Genomic DNA, 9,383 nt, shown 5'->3' on the forward strand with positions numbered 1-9,383 from the left:
GAGCAATTATGTGACATTTATGTGACGTTTTATGTTTCATTAAGGGAGTTGAGGTATTTCTAAAAATTGTGTTCATTTTTAAGATAAAAATGTGACCTCGACCCTATGTTGAAGCAATCGTGTTTTGAAAAAAGCGAAATAGCTGACGTCTGTGGAGTATAATTGTGCAAAACAAAAATCAAACATTCAAGTTTCAGAGCCATTAATGATACTTTAATGTCAATTCATCTGGAACATTCATGAAACATGCAACGTTAGCTGTCGCGATGATTCATAACTGATCAGTCGAGTTATGCAAACATTCGATTAGCAACTGCACATAAATCAAAAGGGTGATTAGTGTTGGAAAACATTCATGTTGATTAATGTTCACAACATAGTTGATGATTTATTTTTATTTTTATGAGCAACTGGATGCAACGGGGATGCATTCCCACGTCAGCATTTGATATACTGTTTGTCTGGCACATTCACCGACATGAGGCACGTGGGGCTATTTCCACTGGTGGTAATAACATCGAAATCTTATATAGCGCACGTAACTACCAAACAAGGTACTCAAGGCGCTGAGTATATACAAACTTTCAGAGAGATAGATTATTGCAGTGATGAATTCTGAGACCCAATTATTTAGCACATTGTAAGGGTTTACAAGTTGCTACGGCGCATACAGCAGCCACAGCTAGAACACCGGGGCGAACCCCTTTCGATAAGTGCACTGGGTTATTTTACATGCGTTACACAACACATGTGACCAACGGCTTTACGTCCCATCCGAAGGTCGAAGCGATGGTTACGTGTCTTGCTTAAGGACACAAGTGTCACGGCTGGTACACAGTATTTCCCCAACCACCCTACCCGCACCCTCTTCTCACTTGAGGCTTAAAGGGTTTCATGAGGGGAACCTTACAACTATCTTGAAGATAGCAATGTACACTTCTTGTTGGGGTTCTGAGAAGAACCTTGATAGGTCTCGACGTTTCGAACAGTGTGATATGTTGGTCGTCATTAGAATGCTGGCCAAATGCTCAGGAATAACAACTTGTTCCAATCAACATGTCATTACATGTTTATCACCCGTAATTATATAGTTTGATCTCATCATCAACTATGTGTCAACTTTAATTTTTACTCTCTGTTTAGCTCTCTCTCTCTCTCTCTCTCTCTGTTGCCCTTCCTATAATATCTCAATCATCGAATAATGTATTGTGAATTTCGAGACCCTAATTCCAAAGATTTGATCGCTACACTCTCGTTGGTGCCATAATAGGGTACTCGGAAAACCTTGATATAGATTACAACTACATAAGACCCTTCCGGTAGAAAAGATTAGTATTAAGCCCAAAAGTGGGCTTAATGCGTAACTGATCCACCCAATCAAATGGGTTTATGCCAATTTGTATACAAATCCGTAAAATGAGCTCGCCGTTCCGTCTGCACATGTTACTTCAAAATAACTCGATGTGCTAAAAGCAGTGGGAATGTTAACACAAGTGTTCCTAAAAACGCTTTCATTTATTTTTTATATTGAGACTGAATTGATTTTAACTGTGTATTATGATCTAGAATGTTCAAAGTGACCGACCGGTATCCGATTGTATTTTGAAGATTGGGAGCTAAAGATTATTCAAAACTCGAAGTATGCTTCTTTCAAATGGAACAACAAGCAAACAAGCTATCAAATTGGCTCAGCATCTCCATCTGAAATAACAAGAAGGTTTTTTAATGAAATTACTTAATTGCGATACGGATACTGTACAATGTTCATTGATACATCAACCACCACCAGACAACTATATTAAGTATTATATTCATCAATAGTCTAGGAAATGGTCATAATAGCGTCTAGCGGTCGGGTAAATGGGAGGGGGTGTCATACCGCCAGACGCCATTTTTCATACCCCAAGGGTGAAATTCTCGGTTATCATTATGACCACTCAAAAGCAAATATTTACCCTTGGTGAGAAAGTGTCGCTTCTTCACAAATACAGCGTCTATATAGCCGACTGGGAATTCAAACAGTGGTCTCAAAATGGTCCCCTGTGGACATCTTCTTTTTGGAGCGGGCAATTGTAGCCAACCTCCGGGTTACAAAGTGTCACTCTAATCGCCCGGACAGGTCAGTTTTTTGCAACAGACGAATACCTTTTAAAACTTTCAGTTTCTGTGTTTGTTGTGATGACGGACACCAGACAAGTGGTCTCCTACTATCGCCTACTTTTTGTTGGATAACGCAATAGCACCAAAAAGTATGAAGAATCTCATTGGACACACCGACATTAGGAATGACTTCGTGCTGAAACTAAACTAAAATAGTAGAAGGAATAAAGTCGTGGAACTTGACATCATAAATAGTAAGGCTCCTGTGTCACCAAAGTTTGAACCTCAGAAAAAAAAATGTTATGAAGGGTACGAAAAAATGACGATAGGTATTGCCTACTTTTCTTTGATTTAAAGGCAAGGTATATACCTTTGATTTCTGAAACCATTCGATTGTTTTAATCCTGTATATAAGTGAAAATGTATGCAGTTCAACTAATGTGAAAAGTTCAATTCGAAAGGTGGTCGCGGTTTTGAGATACCGCCAAGTGAAATGTCCTGCGCCGAGAAACGTTACTGACGTAACGCTTCTCAGATTCAAGTTTGGGAGCATTAAAAGCGATACATTTTTACATAACCACATTACTTCGGAGTGAATGTTTCTCTCTATACCCTCGAAAGATGCTGTATGCTTCAAACCAAAGGTTATTACTGTCACTATTAAGAAGTCCAAACGAATATACCTTTAAATAACGGTTGGCTTTAACACTTTTTGCATTGGGGATTCCTTCTAATACACCAATGGGATGTTACTTCTTTATAGTATGGTATACTCCAAGGGGGTAGGAGGAAGTAAACCCGACCTCAACTCTTGGTATTGCCGCAATAATTTTCAAGATGCAATTACAGGGACAGGGGGACGGTCCAGGGTGGAAGGTCTACACGGGTTCTCCTCCTCCAATCAGATAGGAAATTGCAAACGACATGTCTGAGGAGGTCCAAGCTGATTGAGTAAATCAAGCTGACAAAAAACAATGTCAAAGTCGGAACAGTCTACGCTTTCACGACACGGCGAATTAGACCAGTCTCGATGATAAATTACTGGCTTTAGTAAATTAATTCAGTTAATTGAAAGGGGTACGTGAAAGTAGCTCAATAGTTCCCCTACACTTTGTCCATAAAATGAGCATGGTAAATTTAGTAAAGCCAATGTTGCGACTGTGATTTTCATCTGTAATGACTTCTGACAGTTGTAACTAACATGTTTCAGATGTGTATAAAAAAACATTTGATATTGATAGTTGTTTTGAAGTACAGTGCAGAGAAAACGAAAACACACAACTCCTACAATTATAGTCAGTCTGCCAACAATGATGGAGTGTACATTAATACCAACACTTATTTCAATAACTTCGAACAATGTATTTGTGTATAGCACGTTTAACTTGATGACAATGTTGTGCACATCAACCAAACCGCCGACAAATAATGTTTTTTAATTTTTTTGTTTCGCTTGGAATGTATTTTGATGTTAATTAAAAAACTTTAAAAATAAAAAATAAAAATGTTTTTCATAAATAAACCATTGTCGACCACGCTGTTTGCCGTTTCTCACAAAATATTTTTGCTGCAGTTTTAAACGGCACCTTAATTGGCTCAATTGGTCTGGAAATTTATCAAATTGCCCCAAAAGGGTCTCGTTATTGGTGTCGGTGTCGGGTTGGGAGTCTATCAGTCAGTTGTGATTTATTCAACAACCCTTTGGCTAGTAGCGTTTCTGCAGCAGGGTGTTTGTGCCAACTTGTTGTTTTTTTACCTCAATTGGGATCAGGATCAACCAAGTCTTTTCGTGTATTTGTTTTACCTTGGGTTAATCTAGGAAGGAGCCATGGTATTAATATAACTTGTTTTCTCATGCTTGTTTTCGCACTTGTTTTTCAGAAGACCCATGCCTGATTTGTCTCAGTTATGAAGTATTGTGATTTGAATATTTAAAGAAATTATCTTCACAATCTACCGAAATATGACAATTTAAAACAACTCACACACTTAAACATCTGCAAGGGGGTAATAAACAAGAACAACAACTTGTTACTCAAATGTTGGTTGAGAAAAGCTGTAAACTTTAATTTGTTACGAAAATTATTTCCTGCAAGGATAGTGGGTATTTCACGAATGTTTACACACCCTTTACAACAAATTTCCCCACTACACCCGTACATGAGTTCGATAGTTCACTGAAATATCTCAGAAAACCGGCAAAACTTCAAAGTGTGACGATTTCCTCGAGAAATTGTTAATAATACCCAATCTCATCGTCCTCCCATTGCTGAAACAACACGGCATGCTGAGAAAGAAAATTGCACTGCAGCTGGCTTGTCGAATAACGATATGTTGAACACCACCAAATTACATGTTTACATGTTTCCCAGAAACAGCAAGAGGTGTTATCTCAGGTAACCTGATGAGCTTGAAGTGATAGTGTCTCAAATTAAGGTGACTGGGGTCAAGGGTGCAGGGTATGCCTGGAACGGTAAGCCTGGGTTACTGGCAGAGGGCGCCCTATGCTCAGACTAGGGCTTCCGTTTGAGTATTAAGATGTCCGTGTGGCTACAGTGCACTCACAGTGAACCTTTAACTTCCGATGTCCGTGGAAGCAGACATTATTGCGAAATGCTCCTTTTTAAGATTGTTGAACATAAAGGTCAATTTATGCTCCGGGAACTTAAATGTTTCGCTTCATAAATGGGTTAAAAAAGTTACCGACATAATAATGCGCATGTCTGTTTAATGTCACAAGCCCGTCAGACTGGGAGTCGTCATTTTTTGAATGGAAAGAAAAGTGGAAAAACATAATTAAAAGTCGGAGGTAAGATGTAAGGTGGGCAAAGCTGATAAGACTCGAGTAACACGCGAGGTACAGAGGATCAACACTGGACCATCATTCATCAAATCCAACAATCGGAAGACTTTTCTAAATTAGCAATTTGCCTAGAAAAATAAACAGCTGACCTTGGTAGTGAATTTTCATTAATCAAGCTAGTATCCCCAATCCTGTTTTCGAGACTAAAACGTCTCAAGTACAAACCATGGCAAATCTTCAAAACTACAGCGTCTCAAGTACAAACCATGGAAAAACTTCAAACTACAGCGTCTCAAGTACAAACCATGACAAATCGTCAAAACTACAGCGTCTCAAGTACAAACAATGAAAAATCTTCAAACTACAGCATCTCAAGTACAAACAATGAAAAATCTTCAAACTACAGCATCTCAAGTACAAACCATGAACAATCTTCGAAAAGCATCTTGAGTACAAACAATGGAAAATCGCACAGTACAATTATTTAGCGCTAAGAAACGACCCAGCACACTTGTTTTGACATTGTTCAATCCCGTATGTCGTATCAAAAATATATACGGGCAGAAACAACACATTTATTAAACATACTTTCGGAAAACATAGTTATTGTATATAAGGCGTTGTTAAAACCCATGGGATCAACATTGGTGAATGGGTCTTAATACATAACAAAAGGTCACCTAGAAGGTCTGTCGTTGGGTTTTGACATACGGTGGAAGTTATAATCCAAATGGAGGTCAGGAAAAACGGATGGGCTTTATATCCCCCGGATGAGGTAATGTCTATTATTAGCTCCTTCGTGACTGAGTATCCCTGGATGTGGGGATTCCCCAATTTAAATCCCAGACTTGACATTAGAAGAACATTAATGTTAAACGTGTTATAACTGTCTTCATGGCAGCAAATACAACGAACCAAACTAGAGGGTGGCAATTAATGTATTTTTTCAAATCAACGATTTCAAACCTCCAAAGGTATATTCTGAAACATGTTTAACTCCTTTGCAAAATTTGTTGGATGAACCAATAAATTATTCTCTAAAAAACAATTTAAGAATGAGTTTTTGCAAACTTAGGCCTACTATTACTTACTGGACTGTTCCGTTGTTTTTTTTTTGGTTTTTTTTGGTTTTTTTTGCAACTGCCAGCTAACCTGATGAAAGAGTGGAGAGTAGTCTAATCTCTAGAACATCTCTTTAAATATCATAAACCTTTACTGTCTTAAAATTCATACAAACCTGATGGGGGCATCACCGGTGTCCTTTCCTCCTGGATGATCTGCTCTCTCTCTCTCCTTTCGTAGTATTTCGTCGTCTTTACTTTTGTTTACCCTTTTCGTGTTCGCAGCGCTCAGAAATACGTGGTTTATGTGGTTACTTGCAATGAGCTCTATCTATTAAGTTTATTGACTTAAGAGCATGTTGACATTCAGATGTGATGTATGGCTGATATAAGACATGTACAAATAACAAATTTAACTTATCTAACTTTATAATCTACGCCCTAATCAATCATTAATCGTCAAATGAATGTTGATTGGACTTAAATAGTTGACTGCATGATTACTTATAATACTAAGAGCCACAAATTTAAAGCACATCAGCGAAGGGGAAAATGGCATAATCTTTATTTATTTATTAATAAATTTGTATTTAGTTTATTAATATTATTATTATATATGTTTGGGGAGAGGGAGGGGTTAGGGGTTATTAAATAATGAAAACAAAATCTGAAAAATTATTGTTGATTTCTATGAGTTAGGTTTTTACGTTTCCAAGTGTTACACTGTTTTGACATTTTATAACCATGGCAACTATAAACATGACAACTGACGACTTATAGTATCAAACCCCGACAGAAATTTCCAGTAAGACTATAGTCTCCAAATTCAAAACATAGTTGGCTTCGACCAATATGCACATCAAGAAATGCCAAGAAACTCTGGAGTCACCTTGAAAACTCTACAAGCAAGGACAACACTAAAAAGGTCACCCAACATTGTGAGTTGAGAGGGGGGCAACAAAAGGGAGGGACTCTGCAAGAGAACGGGTTAGATCTTCTCTTACCATTCGCAGACTTCACCTTGTCTTGAACTTGAATTAGGTCAACTTGCATTATCCGACCTCCACTTTTGCGCTCTATTAATATTATTACTTTTATTTACTAAGGTAAATAATTATATTTTTTGACCAGCAGTAATTTGCGGAGCCATCACAACTCACATAAAAAACACTAGAAGAAACTTTATGAAAACTGTTTAAGATTGCGTTTCCATTCGGGAGATGAACACACATTTTACGAGCAATAAAACCGTACAATTATCACAGTGGTGAATGAAGTGGAGGTCAGATATACTGCAGAATTGTCTTTACCTTGGTCCTTTGGTGAACTCCAATGTACGTCCACAAACCACATAATCCATAGACTTCTGCAACCGTGTCTTCTGTTTATAGATGGAATACTTAACTTCGTACTGAAAGTTCAACGGTGAATTTTGTGTTGAACACTGCTGTTTTAGTCAAAACTATCCGTCCAGTGATAAAACAACGCACAAGGTTCATAGTTCGTGTTCTGCTGGCATTCACCATGACTTGGTCAAGCCTTAGGTGTAGAATAATCACAATTCATAACATAAAACAGTTATTGTCAACATTATTGTACATTAATTTTTCCAAATGTACATGATTTGTCATAAAGTCGAGACAGCTCCGAAGTACAGGAACACTCGATCTTTAAAGGTAATATTTCTCGCTCGAACTGTTTTAAGAATTTGCAACGAACTACATTGTTAGAAGATCTATAGCCAAAAGGCCGAGAAGCGATCTTATCAAGACGTTTCCATCAAGATGTTCTATGGGGTGTTGGTTTATCATCCACCGATTTGTTTTAAACATAATACCCCCGAAATTGGACAAAACGTAATTTTGGGGGAGTGCGTTAGAAAGTCATTTTGGGCAAGTTGTTTGCAGAAATCGGGCTTGCAATTTCAAAATAATTATTCGCTTTATGCAAATCATTAGTGAAACGGCACTTTACTTATTTATAATTATGCACTACATTGATTGACTCCGGGTTTTTTGTAAACGTTTATTTAACGTTAGATTCCTGCAAATTACTTGCCAACCATGACTTCAACTACGTATCGAAAATACCCCCTTGCCAAATCGATACGTGTCAAAAAAAAAAAACATTTACAATTTTGGCTGGAAACCTCTTGATATGGTTCATCCAGCCCCGGGAGCCATAAGCACAAAGTGGCTCTGTTAAAACAATAAAGACAGGTGAAAAATCAAGCCATAACTTATGCTTTTAGGTACTTTTATTTTGGGAACTCCAATGTACGTCCACATTATTATCCATTGACTTCTGCAACTGTCTTCGTCAGGAAAAAGCGACGTCCAATCCCACAGAGCTATGAGATACGGCCGGCCGGCCATTGCTGCCCTCCAGACTCCAGTGTGCTATACAGCCAGCTCAAATCTGAATGCCACTTGACTGGAATGCAATTCGATTCGTCACAATGAGCATTTGAAAACACCGCTTAACTCCTCATTTGCATAAACACAGAAGGTATTGTGTGAGGTGGAATTTCTATCACCACCTGGTTTCACGTGTCTGTCTCTAGGTGTGTTTTTTTTTTTTTTTTTTTTTTGGGGGGGGGGGTTGCACGATAGGCTTTTTTGGGGGGTCATGATATTGAGGAGGCCTGATAAATTAATTCTGCTTTAAAGTTGGTCGTTTTTGGATAGTATTTTCCTGAGGTAATTAGACTGCGTTTGAAATGTTGTTCTTTTCCCTTCAAATTTCAACAGAGGGCCGTGTTAGATTTCGAAATGCCAAAAGTGTTTTAAACGAGAGGGCGGTATTTATCCGTACTTACTTTTTTTTTTTCATCTATCTTTAGCTTCTTTAGAGAGCCACTTTGTGTTTCATGGCTCCCGGGGCTGGATGTGTCATATCAAGAGGTCTCCAGCCAATATTGTGATATTTTTGTTGACACGTATCAAAATTTGGCAAGGGGGTGTTTTCGGTACGTAGTTGAAGTCATGGTGGGCAAGTAGTTTGCAGAAATCGGACGTGAAAAAAACGTTTTAAAATAATTATTCGCATTATGCAAATCTTAGTGAAACGTCACTTTACTTATTTATAATTTATGCACGACGTTGGTTGGCTCCGATTATTTGAAAACGTTTATTTTACGTCCGATTTCTGTAAATTACTTGCCCACCATGACTTCAACTACGTACCCAAAATACCCTTTGCCAAATTTTGATGTGTCAACTTACATGTTCACAACTTTGGCTGGAGTAAAACATCCTGCCCCGGGAGCCATGAAACACAAAGTGGCTCTCTAAAGAAGCTAAAGACAGATGAAACAAATCAAGCAATAACTAGACTTATAGATGAGTGTTAACAAACACAAAGCTGGACGTGTTGTGTTACTTCGATTAAGTGCCTTTAAGCTGATCGAATTTTAAGAT

The sequence above is a fragment of the Asterias amurensis genome, chromosome 4 (assembly GCF_032118995.1).
Source record: "Asterias amurensis chromosome 4, ASM3211899v1".
Classification (NCBI taxonomy): Eukaryota; Metazoa; Echinodermata; class Asteroidea; order Forcipulatida; family Asteriidae; genus Asterias; species Asterias amurensis.